We start from the raw sequence: 14,729 nt of genomic DNA on the forward strand, positions 1-14,729 counted from the left end.
AGCATCTCTCTTATGCTGGAAGAATCACACTGATTAAATCTGTCCTTAGTAACCTGCATAATTATTGGGCACGGATCTTTATTCTCCCTAAAGCTGTGCTTAATCAAATTGATGCTCTTTGTAGAGCATTTCTATGGCATGGGCAGGAAAATAAAGAGACTCCTGCTCTTGTGTCCTGGAAGCAGGTTTGTAAACCCAGGAGGAAAGGTGGGTTGGGTCTTAAGAACTTGCATCTTTGGAATATTGCCCTGATGGGTAAATACGTGTGGTGGATTGAGAAGAAGACTGACCACTTATGGGTTAAATGGGTGCATTCTGTTTACATTAAACATTCAGCTTGGATTGACTATGAACCTTCTATCTCTACTAGTTGGTCCTGGCGCAGGATTTGTGCTGTTAAAAATCAACTCAAGCCATGGATGTTTGAGGAGCAATGAAGACAGGCTCACTGTGATTATACTGTCCAGATGGGTTATACTTGGCTAGCTGATGATGGTGATGATGTCAGGTGGCACCACTGGACTAGGAACAGGTTGATTGTGCTTAAACATGCCTTCTTTATATGGTTGGTTGCGCATAAGAGAATCCTTACCCAGGATAGACTAATGAAGATGATGATTGCTGTAAGAAATAGATGCTTATTATGTGACACTGCAGAAGAGAGTATTGAACACCTTTTCTTTCAGTGCTCTTATAGTCAGAGGTGTCTATGGCTGTTGGAGGAATGGCTGCAAGTCAGCATTCCTATGAATGGAATTATTGATTGGTGGATTAGGCTCAGGGAGCGCTCACTTTTGAAGAAACAAGTGGTGGCAGCTGCTGTTGCTCATCTTATGTTGCTCATATGGTATGTAAGGAATAGATGCAGGTTATTGTATGGGCTTCCTTTCCCGGTTGTTTTGATAAAACAGGTGAAGGAGTGTTTGTTAATGAATTTGAGAGGTAGAAATCTTGTTATAGGAACTAATGTAACTAGAGAGTGGTTAACTAGTGTGTGTCCAAATTGTATTTAACTAGAGAGGTTTTGATACTCTCTAGTTAGCTCTTGTATGATGGGATCTTATTAATATATACACTTACTTTCCCCAAAAAAAAATGTTAAGAAATTAGAATTAGTATTTATATAATGAGACCGTTTCACAATGTTAGGTCGTCTTATACAATAATTACTGTCAAAGTTCACATTATATTTCGCTCAATCCATCTAATGTAAATAGATACTCTTTTCATCTCATTCATTAACAAAAGTGATACTTCAAATCTGAAATTAAATATAAAATAGGGCCTCAAAATAAAATTTGGAACAAGGCCTTCAAATTCTATTGGCGACCCCTAGTTTTTGCACAAAAACAAGAAAAGATGAAAGAGTCAATTACTAAATGACATGGGGACCAAATTGAGTCTGAATGACCAAATTGTTCATCAAATGCATTCCTAATATAGAAAGGACAACAAATGACTGAGACACCTAAAATAGAAAAGGACAACAAATGACCGAGACGGATGGAGTAATATTTTTTAAGAAACAAATGACTACTCTCTCGTTTTCGGTTATTTGTTGTCCTATTCCAATATTACAGTCAATTGTTATCCTTTTTCTTTTAGTAATGTAATTGATATACAATTTGATAACTCACCCTCAATTACTATTTCATCATTAATAAAATGCATAACAAAGTTTCTCGTACATTAGTTCTCAAACAATAAACCACTAAAATAATTACACTACGCGGTTGTAAAACTGTTTTACATTAATTTGGGAGGATTATTTTTTTTTTTTTTGGAAATAACTTATCCATGCAAGACCCCATTTACATTAATTTTTTACATAAACATGCTCTCTCTGTTCCGGTTATTTGTTTACCTATTCCATTTTAGAATCTCTCGCTCAATTGTTTACCTTTTTATTTTCGAAGTGTCTTTGATCGGCAATTTAATCTTACGCACTCAATTTGATCAACTTATCATACAATAACTGCCCCTCTTTAACGTTTAGCTTAAACTCATTTCATTTGGGTTTCTATTGTGTGTTAAAGGTATGAATCTTCATCACCAGGATTGATGTAATGATGAAGATGTACTAAGATAACTTGAAGATGATGAATGTGTGAGAGAGAAGAATTGAAAGAATTATATTTTGTATTATGTAAAATTGTGTTGTGTACAATGAGAGACCTCCTTTATATATAGGAAGATCATGTAGCTAGTCTAACAAACCCTCTAACCGACTAACTACACAACCTTGTAACAACCTCAATATAACTAACTAAGCTTCTAACTACCTTAGTTAGTTCATAACCCCCCCCCCCCCCTCAAGCTGGACTATAAGGACCCAGATTGAGCCCAAGCTTGACAGAAAGAGAATGATGAGCTGAAGCCCCCAGTGGTTTAGTCATAATGTCTACCAATTGAAGAGAACTCTTGACATGCTGAGTAAGAAGAAACCCCTCTAGCTTTTTATCCAGTACAAAATGGCAATCAACATTGAGATGTTTTGTGCGCTCATGAAATACTGAATTCCTTGCAATGTGTTGGGCTGCAGTGCTGTCACAATACAAAGGAATAAGAAGCTTGACAGGAACATGTAATTCTTGCAAAATGTTCACCAACCAGACCAGTTCAGCAGATGTGTACACTACAGGAACATGTCAGTCGCCATTTTTAGTCGCCCGAAATAGGATTTCTTGTAGTGGTATGACATACTTCTTTACTCAGCTTCTGCTGAACTTTTACTCACGGTTTTTTGTTTCTTCGTTTTCTAATTGATGAGTGAGTCTCCCAAGAACACACAATTACCACTTAAGGAACGACAAGAGAAAGCACATGTGGCCCAATCAGCATCAGTGAAAGCCTTGACATTGAAAGAGGATTGTGCAGAATAAAACAAACCAGCATTCACAGTTTGCTTAAGATATTTAAGAACATGATATGCAGCATTCAAATAAGTGTCTCTGGGTTTACTTAGAAACTGACTCAAGTGTTGAACACTATAGGACAAATCAGGCCTTGTCATGTTAAGATATAATAACTTCCCAACTAAACTCCTATAAATCTCAGGTTCAGGAAGTAGACTGCCTGCATCAGTAGAAAGTTTAAGACCTTTTTGCATTGGAAAACTTGCAGTATTACAGTTCTCCATGCCTGTATCCTTTAGAATATCAAGTATGTACTTTCTCTGATTGAGGACAATATCCTTCTCATTTCTAGCAATTTCTAAACCCACAAAATACCTGGCTGGACCAAGATCCTTAATAGTAAATTTAGAATGCAAACTATACTTTAAAGCTTGTATCTCTTCAAACGAACTACCAGAAATCAAGACACATAAATCAAGGCAATGACAAACTTATCTGAGAGAACATCGTGCTTAGTGAACAGAGAATAATCATATTTAGATTGAGTAAAACCTAAACCGACCAAAAACTTGCAGAGTTTCAGATTCCATTCTCTTGATGCATGTTTAAGGCCATACAATTACCTAATAAGCCTGCAAACAAGTCCTTTCTTAGCTTTATATCCTTGAGGAGGCTTCATATATACGTATTCTTCAATAAAACCATGTAAAAAGGTATTATTTATATCTAGTTGATGTAAGGGCCATTTTTTAATAGAAGCCACAGCAAGCAGAGTTTTAACAGTTGCAAATTTGGCAACTGGGGAGAAAGTATGCTTATAATCTTTACCCTCTACCTAGTTATACCCTTTAGCTACCAATCTAGCCTTGAACCTCTCAACAGTGCCATCAGATTTATATTTGATCTTGTAAACCCACTTACTACCTATGGCTTGTTTATTAGGTGGTAGAGTAGTGAGTTCCCAAGTCCAATTATCCTCAAGAGCTTTTAACTCCTGATCCATAGCCAAGACCCATCTAGGATCAGCAGATGCTTGTTTAAAAGAACTAGGTTCAGACTCAGTCAAAACACTACACAAAGATCTGACATATTCCTTATTAAAACCACTTATGTCATTTAAAACCTGAACATATAAAGCATTAGGATGCTGTAGTGAAGGAGGTAATGCACAATGAAATCCTTTCATTCTAGATGAAGCATATTTAGTCCTAACAGGCCTCCCTGCATCAGAATCATTGCTAGCATGATCCTGCACAACTGTTGTAGATGGAACAATCTCAGGAATATTTAATCTAGAAGATGTCAGGGGTTCATTAACTGTAACCTCTGAATGTGGAGGAGAATTAGAAACTCCAATAGAAGGATTTAAATAATTGATAGATGTAGGAATAATATTATCTTGGTTTGGACCAGATGACAATTCTGTAGCTGTATTGTTCCTTGTTGAAATAGGATCATTTAAGCCATCAGAACGCAGGTCTACTAGTGTAAAATCATTATGTTGTTGTAAATCAACATCATTTTTATAAGGAAAATAATCCTCTTTAAAGATCACATCCCTGCTTATAAATAAGATATGCTTCTCTAAATCATAAACCTTATACCCCTTTTGATTAAAAGGGTATCCTAGAAAAAACACATTTACTTGCTCTAGGTTTAAATTTATCAGTTGAGGTTCTAGTTGCAAAACAAAGTGAACTAAAAACCTTCAACTCATTATACTGTGGTGCTTCTCCAAAAATTACTTCATATGGAGATTTCCAATTAAGCAACTTAGTAGGCATTTTATTTATCAGATAAGTAGCGGTTAATAAGCATTCAGACCAAAACTTCAGAGGAACATTAGACTGAAATTTAAGAGCTCTAACTGTTTCTAGAAGATGTCTATGCTTTCTCTCTACACGACCATTTTGCTGAGGCCTACCTGCTATACTTCTCTGGTGTTTAATACCTTTAGTCTGAAAAAATTCTTCACATTGTTTCTGAAAGATTTATGTGCCATTGTCAGACCTAATAATTTTTATTTGAGATGCAAACTGATTCTCAACATATGTCACAAAACTTTTTATCAAACCAGGGATTTATGTCTTATTCTGTAAGAGGAAGACCCAAGTATTCCTAGAGTAAGCATCTAGGACAGTGAGAAATGATCTGGCTCCTGTACTAGACTGAGTCCTATATGGACCCCAAACATCCATGTGCACCAGATCAAAGCATTTCTTCGCATGGAAAACACTTCTATTAAAAGGAAGAACATGATGCTTAGCCAGAAGACAAGTCTCACAAAAAATATTGTTTATTCCATTGAGTTCAATACAAGGAACATGTTGTGGTTTTTCTAAGGAAGAATGACCAAATCTGGCATGAACTAAGGAAATATTACAATTATTCTCAGCTGAAGTATTCTTAGAAGAAAGAAATGTTGTAGATACATTTCTACTAGGTACTGAACTATGAGATACAGAGATATCAACTTTAGATTTGATATTAATCCTATAGAAATCGCCTGTTCTCTGAGCAACAGCAACAATGGACTTATTTGAAGGGTCCTAAAATAAGCATTTAGATGATAAAAAACAAACAAGCAAACCAGTTAATGACACTAGTTTACCAACAGATAACAAATTTTGCCTAAAATCAGGGATATAAAGCACATTCGGAAGCATAATACTTTCAGTAAAATACACTTGACCTGTCTTAAAAACCTTTTTTAGTGTTCCATCAGGTAAGGCCACATATATAGGTTTGATTAAGATCTTAACATTGTGTAATAAAGTATACTGAAAAGTAATATGCTCAGAAGCACCAGTGTCCACTATCCATGAACATATATGAGTACTATGAATCATAAATTTAACAGGAAAGGAACAATGATCAGAAACCATCCCTGCAAAATTGACAGCAGAGTGCAGAGAAGAATTCTCACTAGAATAAGCCTTAGAGACCTGCTGCATAGCAGAATTGATGATTCCTTGAACCATGTCAGAAGACACATTAGCTGGCATTCCAGGATAGTGAATAGGTTGGGTAAAAGGAACAATATTATCAATAGGAGAAAGATCAACATATTCTTCATCCTGATCATGATGAGAAACCAACACATTGTTGGCAGCTGGAACAGAAGACTCGTTAATCTTACCCTTCCTCTTCTTAAAAGCCTTATACTTGTAACATCTCTCAATGATATGACCCTTGATATTACAGAAAGTTCAAGTCTTGAGACGATGACAATCAGCAATGACATGACCAGGCTTAGTACAATGCTCACAAACAGCAATAGAACCAGGGACTGCAACATCTTCTTTAACCTTCTTGGAAGATTGTCCTTGAAGACTTTGATTGTTGAACCTCTTCTTAGACACAAAAGAAGCATTTTCCACAGAAAATTCATTGACAGAATCATTAATGACCTTTTGCTTCTCAATCTTTTGTAGCAAACCCAATGTCCTGTTGATTGAAGGCAAAGGATCCATGGAAAGAACAGTAGTTTGAACCTGCTCGTAGCTAGAATTCAACCCCATTAACAGCTGAATGAGTTTAGAATGTGTCTCCCTATCCAAGATCTTCTTCAGAATCTAACATGTGCATTTAGACATAACACCACAAACACACATTGGAACCGGATCCATCTGATCTATGCTTTCCCAAAGATTCTTCATCCGACTATAACACTCAATTAATGGAAAATTACCCTGCTTGGCATTGATGAAATCCTTCTTCAGTTCATACAGTTCAAGAACATTAAGTTGACCATAACGTTCAACTATCTCAGACCACGAATTCTTGGCAGAAACTGCATACTGAAGATTTTCACGAAGTGGTGGAGCAATGGAATGAAGAATCCATCGCAGAACTAAGAGATCACATCTGATATATTGATTATAGGTCTTATCATTCTTCTCAGGCATAGAGCATTCACCAGTAATGAAGTTGGACTTGTTTTAGACAACAAAGCTTGGACAACATCTCGTTGCCACTGCAAGAAGTTTGTGCCGTCAAACAGTATATCAGTAAGCTTCAAGTTGGGTTGATCATTCTGAGTAAGAAAAAGAGGATCATCAAATGGAAAGTATTGATCAGACGTTTGATCAGAAGAAGGAATTGATTCAGGCATGATGAGATTCAGGAAAAAAATTGGTAATTTGTGTAAAGAAAGGAAGGAATAAGAAGAAAATTAATGGCGCGGAAGTGAATTTGATCAATCAAGATCGTAACCTATGTGACTGATACCATATGAACCTTCATCACCAGATTGATGTAATGATGAAGATGTACTAAGACAACTTGAAGATGATGAATGTATGAGAGAGAAGAAAGAAGAATTGAAAGAATTATATTTTGTATTATGTAAAATTGTGTTGTGTACAATGAGAGACCTCCTTTATATATAGGAAGATCATGTAGCTAGTCTAACAAACCCTCTAACCGACTAACTACCTCTATAACAACCTTGTAACAACCTCAATATAACTAACTAAGCTTCTAACTACCTTAGTTAGTTCATAAAAGGGATTGAGATCCCTTTGTATTTACGTTCGCAAATGAACTATTCATATGCTTTGTATGAATTTCGAAACTCAGTTTACTTTGGTTTTTATGCCAGCGACTCCGCGGTTTTATTTTCATTGAAAAAGCTTTAAAAGGTCCATGTTTTCGTTGCGTATGTGATTTACTTATTGCTAAATCACGGGGGTCACAGTTATCGAGTAATTAGAATAGTTAAGAGACGATTTAATAAATCAACTAAGAAACTAATGAGTAAAGACATAAATAAGGTCATAGTATAAACTAATATATAGAGTTCAAGGGTATACCATAAAATTTGGGATACAATGTAAAATATCCTAAAAAATTGCATCATTCTCCTTAAATACATATAATGATATCATTATAATGTCACTACAAGAAAAATCCTTGGAAAATTCTCATTTGCACCCCTTTGGTATAAGCTAATTTCATTTATACCCCTATTTTTCAGAAAAACTCATTTGTACCCTTAAATTTCCTAGTTATTCTCACTTATATCCTTCAAGTATAAGTTAAATCTAATTTTTAGGCTTTAGCCATATTTTTAGGCTTAAGCATATTAAAGCCGTCATTGCACTGTGTGTTAATGTTGTTGTGGATCAAATCAATTGTTTTGAGTTAACGGTCAATTTTCTTAATAATGGATCCCAAACACAAAGACAATAAATAATGGACAAAAAAAACTTACAGAGACATACATGTAATGTTTTCTGGAATAGTGTGCAAAAATGGATTCAACATAAGAGGGTATCGCGAAAATAATGTTCAAAGAATTTGTATGCATTCAAGCAAGTTTATTTGTCCAACAATAGTACGTATTATTACTCACAGTTTATACACTTTTGTACTTCCAAATCAAAGAATGAGAGAATTGACTCGACGAATTAAGAAGAGCCTAAAAAACCTAAGCGAAACAACTTAATCAACTGTTAATGACCCTGCAGTTCTTTCTAATTTCACCCTCAGCACCGGTAAGCACTTCAATGGCACCCATATGAACCATGGCCCTTGCAAATTTCTTAGCCCATACTCCGCCTTGGCGATCGAAATTTCTGACCATGCTCACGGTGGTAGGTGTTGGAATAGAGAGAATTGATTTGAATGTTGTGTATTGTATTCATTCAATAGATTACATTATATATAGGTTTACAAATACAAGAAGTAGGAAAGCAATAATAGAATTACCTAAACTAAAGGAAAGAAATCAAAGAAATATAAGCTAAATAATTACATGAAAGATCTACGAAGTGACGAGCAAGAAACGTATATACGAGAAAGATATGGAAAATATAGATAGCAATTATTAATGACTAACACGCCCCCGCAAGATGGACGTCCCGGTGGACAAACCAATCTTGGAACATAGGTCAGAGAAGCGCGGACGAGGCAATGATTTCGTAAGAAGGTCAGCCAACTGATCACGGCTAGCAATATGTTGAACTCGTAGCTGCTGGGATTTAATACGTTCACGAACAAAATGAAAGGCAATAGCTACATGCTTCATACGAGAATGGAAGACAGGATTGGCTGAGTAGTGCGTGGCACTTAAGTTGTCACAATAAAGAACAGGAGGAGTAGACAAAGAAACACCAACATCAGTAAGAAGAGCATGAACCCACTCAAGGTCAACTCTAGTATTTGCGATAGCCCGAAACTCAGCTTCAGTGGTAGAGAGCGCCAACGTGCGTTGTTTGCGAGAGGACCAGATGATTGGATTTCGGCCGAGATAAATAATGTAACCAGTAGTGGAAACGTAATCGTCTTTGTACCCAGCAAAATCCGCATCATAGTAACTGTGAAGAGTGAGAGGAGAGTCACGAAAAATCTGGAGACCAACATACAGTGAACCGTGGAGATAGCGAAGCAGGCGCTTGGCGGCCAGCCAGTGCAAATCAGTGGGAGCAGACATAAACTGAGCTAATTTATTTACCGTAAAAGAGATGTCAGGACGAGTCAAGGCAAGATATAGAAGGTTGCCCACTATAGCGCGATAATCAGACGGATTGGATATGGGAGAGCCATGAGACCGTAGCAGTGGCGGATGAGAGGCAATAGGAGTTGGTAGGGGCTTGGATTTGTGCATCTTAAATCGTTCAAGAAAATCCAATTTATATTTGGACTGAGTGAGAAGAATACCTGCGGAGTTGGGCGTAACTTCAACACCTAAGAAGTACGAGAGAGGACCCAGGTCTTTGAGGGAAAAGCGTGCTGCAAGAGTGGCAATAAAAGAAGACAGGTGACTTGTAGATGGTCCTGTAACTATAATATCATCAACATAAACCAATAGAAAAATAGGAGAAGAAGAGGCATAGCAGATAAACAAGGAGGGATCTGCTGGAGAAACACGAAAACCATAAGAAAGTATAGCGGACTTGAGTTCAGTATACCAGGCGCGAGGCGCTTATTTGAGACCATAAATTGCCTTAGAGAGCAGACAATGATGAGACGGAGTAGTGGCATCAATGAAACCAGGCGGTTGCGACATATATATTGAATCTGTTAGTGAACCTTGAAGAAAAGCATTATTAACATCAAGTTGACGCAATGACCATTTATTTGAGACAGCAAGTGAGAGGAGAAGATGAACCGTAGCCGGTTTTATAACCGGACTAAATGTTTCCGAGTAATCAAGGCCCGGTCTTTGATTGAATCCTTTAGCAACGAGCCGAGCTTTGTACTTATGAATTGTGTTATCGGGATTATATTTAATCCTACACCCCCATTTACAACCAATCAAGTTTCGGCCAGATTGAGGAGGGACAAGAGACCATGTTTTATTGTTAGTGAGGGCAGTATATTCGTCTAGCATAGCATCTCGCCAGTGGGGAATGGAGAGAGCCTATTTTGCCGAGGTAGGAAGAAAATGAGGATCAGACACCGTAGCAAGTTTTGCATATTTGGGGTTAGGTTTTCGGATATTATTTTGGAGGCGAGTGGTGACTGTTCGAGGAGGAGGGGGTGGCGGTGGTGTACTACTGGAGAAGAGGGATGCAGTCAGCGAGGGAGTGGAAGAAGCAGGGGATGTGGGATTTGACACAAGTGAGGCAGGGGAGTGAGGGGAGGCACCGGACAGAGGGGAGGCAAGGGACGGTTGAGGGTCAGGGGTGAGAAGGGAAGTGGTAGATGAGGCTGAAGAATCAGTAGAGGGTAAGGTGGAGGAAGAGGTATCGGACGTGGCATTGGGTAAGGACACGGGAAGTAGAGGCAGAAGAATGTTGCACCAACGATCAGGGGAGTAGTCAGACGATGTAGTTTGCTTAGTGAGTGCAGAAAATGGGAAGGTGTCCTCGACAAATTTGACATGACGAGAAGTATAGACTCGATTAGTGATAGGATCAAGACAGTGATACGCACTTTGAGAACCGGAGTACCCTACAAAAATGCAAGGTTTGGAGCGAGTGTCAAGCTTGTGGGAGGCATAGGGACGAAGCCATGGATAACACAAACATCCAAAACTTCGAAGTTTTTCATAACTGGGTGATTTATAGAATAGTTTGAGATAAGGGGAGGAGTTGGAAAGGGTCCGTGTAGGGAGACGGTTGATTAAGTAGACAGATGTGATAAAGGCATGTGACCAATATTCAAGTGGTAAACTGGCGTGGGAGAGAAGCGATAAGCCTGTTTCAACAATGTGACGGTGACGACGCTCAGCATACCCGTTGTGTTCGGGGGTGTGAGGAGGGGATGTGAGGTGAGATATTCCAGCTAATTATAAGGAGGGCGAAAATTTTATATATTCACCTCCGTTGTCAGAGAATAGCTGTTTAATAGGTCGATTAAAAAACTTTTCTACAAGAGCTTTAAAACGATGAAAGACAATAGAGGTGTCGAATTTGTTTTTGATGGGATAAAGCCATATTTATTTAGTAAAATGATCGACAAATATAACATAGTATTTATAATTGTCATAAGAAAGAACTGGAGATGTCCAGACGTCGGAGAAAATTAATTCAAGAGGGGCAGTAGACGATAATGATGAATCGGAAAAAGCTAGTTTATGACTTTTATTAATGTCACAGGCATTACAATTCGAGAAAGTAGAAGACGGAATATTTAAATTAAAATTATTGCGTAAATAAGCTGTAATGGACTTAGGCGGATGCCCTAATTTATGATGCCATGTGACGGAAGTGCCTAAGAAGCCAAGTTTGACTTGGGGTGCGGGTGGGTACCAAAGATAAATGCCATCTTCATGTTCACCTTGAAGCAACACCTGGTTCGTTTGAATACCCTTGATAAGAAAAGAAGAAGAGGAAAATTCAATGAGCGCGTTATTATCTCGACAAAATTGAGAAACTGACATAATTTTACGAGAGATACGGGGAACATGTAAAACATTTGAAAAATTTAACGAGAAGGAAGAAGTATGAATTATGAAAGAACCTATATTGGAGATGGGTAGAGAGGTACCATCACCAATTATCACATCGTCTGAACCATCGTATGGGGAGTGCAGAGATAGATTAGCAAGGTCATTTGTGAGGTGATGGCTGGCACCACTATCAACAATCCAGGGACGAGAGGAGGTTGGTACTGTGGCAGCATCCGTGTGAGCTTGTGGTGAGGCAGAGGTGCGAGGTGCAGTTCGAGAAGGAAGAGGGAAGTCAGGGAGTTGGATTTGTGGGAAATCACGTTTGAATTTCCGACAGATGGTGAGATAGTGGCCCAGATTTTTGCAATATTGACAGCGTCCTTTGAAAGGGGGTTGGTTTTCATTTGCTGGTGTGTTGGCAGGGGTGGGAAGGAATGGTGGTGAGGAGGATTGGGTGGTGGACCGAGTGTAGGAGCGGTTGTGGGATGGACAGTGTTGAGCAGCAAGTGCCGTGACAGGAAAGGTTGAAGAAGAGGAGGGTGTCGTGTTTTTGAGAGTTAGTTCATGATTGATGAGCTTTTGATGAAGGGAGTCAAAAGATATGTGATACGTGCTTTTTATATAGTCTTTTTGTGGGTTAATATCCGTATACCACCCCTTAAAATGCAGGACTATAACGTAAAATTTACATGCAATTTATAGTCATAAAACGATAAAACAATAGAAACGATAAGTGTATAGAAATCAACCTCGGGTCCTTTTAATTGCGGCGTAAAGATCAGAAATCTAAGCAGATTCCCTCCTAATCGTTGCACCCAAGACTTTGTCCGAGATATGCCCTTGTGCTAGAACAGTGTTCTCCGATTGCCTTGCAATATAGGGAGAACTGATGTGAGTTTTATCGAGATGAGAGATCTCGGGTTTCAGAGAAAAGCTTGATCTCCAAAACCCTAGTTTTGTTGTAAATGAAATTGTCTCTGTCACAAAAGAGAGGGATGCTCTCTTTTGTTAGCTCGGCCAGCCGTGGGTTTTAGGGGGAAGTGGGCTTTCCACTTTCTCCTAATATTTTAACCTTTGGTCCGATCAATTCCGCTAAAATGTATATGACGGGTTTGATTATAAACCGTTATCGGTTATCGGAAATTAAGGCATCAGCTAATAAACCGGTTAGCTGAATTATTAATACGTGTCCGACAAAACAGTATTGTATAATTATTTTAATATACATTTAATTAAATATAAATCACGTATATTTAATTTCACGAATTAACTGGTTAATTCGCCTTAGCCCATGATATTTAATCCGTATTAAATATAATATCTCAACATCACGTATTTGACTAATTACTTAGTCAAATAACTCGACTAACCGGTTAGTCAATATTTGGCATCTACATGAAAGTATTTTCATACCGTCACATCTCTCGAACGTATCCTATAGGTGTGACTTTTAGGGACCAGTTGATCACCGCCATCTGTATGACAATAACGTCAAACTTATCTAGCAAGCCAACCGTTATTGATAAACGTGGATCAACTGATAATAATACCAAAGTATGCCCTTTGATCCTTTTAGAGGTTTACAAGTCCTTGCACTAACTGTTAAGGACACCAACCCCAACAAGCTCCCACTTGTCCGTACAAGTGTATGTGCAATGACGTTATCCGCACTAACCGGAGGACACAAGCTCCAACAAACTCCCACTTGTCCGAACAAGTGTAGGTGCGATAACCGATTCTCATATTCATTTAAAATCTCTCCCACTCAATGTAAAACAATTTGCCGATCTGGATCCACAAAGGTCGTATTTTACAATCGATCTGTATCTAGAGTGGTTTCCCCGACTAGAGAGTAACTTAACCGATAAAACGAATCCGTATCCGAGCATGGCCATGCATTTCGATTCTGACTCCTCGAGTGGCCCTGAGAAATATCGAGTACCCGATAAAGGCTGAATATTTCCTTCAACTCGACTCCTTCCGATCTAAGCACAAAGATGAAATGACCCGAAAAAAATCTACTTGGCCCCCTGTTACGGATGACCGTGAGAAAGAAACCAAAGTCACCCAAAATCTGCCGTAGTCTCAAGAGACAATCGATAGTCAAAGAATCGACTCTTAGGATCACCATGGAAGTCCTATCCACGACCGGGCAACGAATGTTATAAAACATTTAGGACTCCACGTCGATGTCACAATTGTGTCCTACGAAATATCCGTATAAATCGCCTCTGTGATTGGTCACCAACCTGTTGACTTATGGCTCGTTGAACCCACCATCAACCAACGTCACGAAATAATTGCCGAGTTATCACTCATGTGGGCAATTAAGGACTAACAAGATATGATGTTTGTTCAGTTCACTTTGTGGTGTTCAAAATTGTCGTACAATTCCACATGAAAAACAAAATATATATATAAAATATCAAAACGATGATGTCGTATAGAGTACAAAGGAGAATGAATCGATCCATAAAAGAGTACTACAACTCAAGAACACGTTTGATTCCCATGGAATTTACGTGCCCTTCATGCTTATCTTGTCGTAATGCTTTAGTGAGAGGATCTGCTATGTTATCATCTGTAGCAATCTTTTCTATCACTACTATCTTTTGCTCCACGTAATCCCGGATTAGATGAGCTTTCCGTTGTACATGTCTAGACTTGTTGCTAGACTTTGGCTCCTTAGCTTGGAAGATGGCACCACTATTGTCGCAATAGATGGTGATCGGGTCATTCGAACTAGGCACTACGGATAGTCCATGTAAGAATTGACGCATCCATATCGCTTCCTTTGTTGCTTCGACGCGACATAGTACTCGGACTCGATCGTAGAATCTGTGAATAACAGTTTGTTTCGAACTCTTCCACCGATCACAGCGCCATTAAGAGTAAAAACGAATCCAGACCGAGATTTCGAGTCATCTCGATCCGTTTGGAAGCTAGCATCTGCACAGAATCGGTTGCGCATAGCTTTTGAGAGCCTCCATAAGTCAATGCCCAATCTTTAGTCCTCCGGAGGTACTTAAGAATGT

The sequence above is a fragment of the Silene latifolia genome, chromosome 2, assembly GCF_048544455.1.
Source record: "Silene latifolia isolate original U9 population chromosome 2, ASM4854445v1, whole genome shotgun sequence".
NCBI classification, from domain to species: Eukaryota; Viridiplantae; Streptophyta; class Magnoliopsida; order Caryophyllales; family Caryophyllaceae; genus Silene; species Silene latifolia.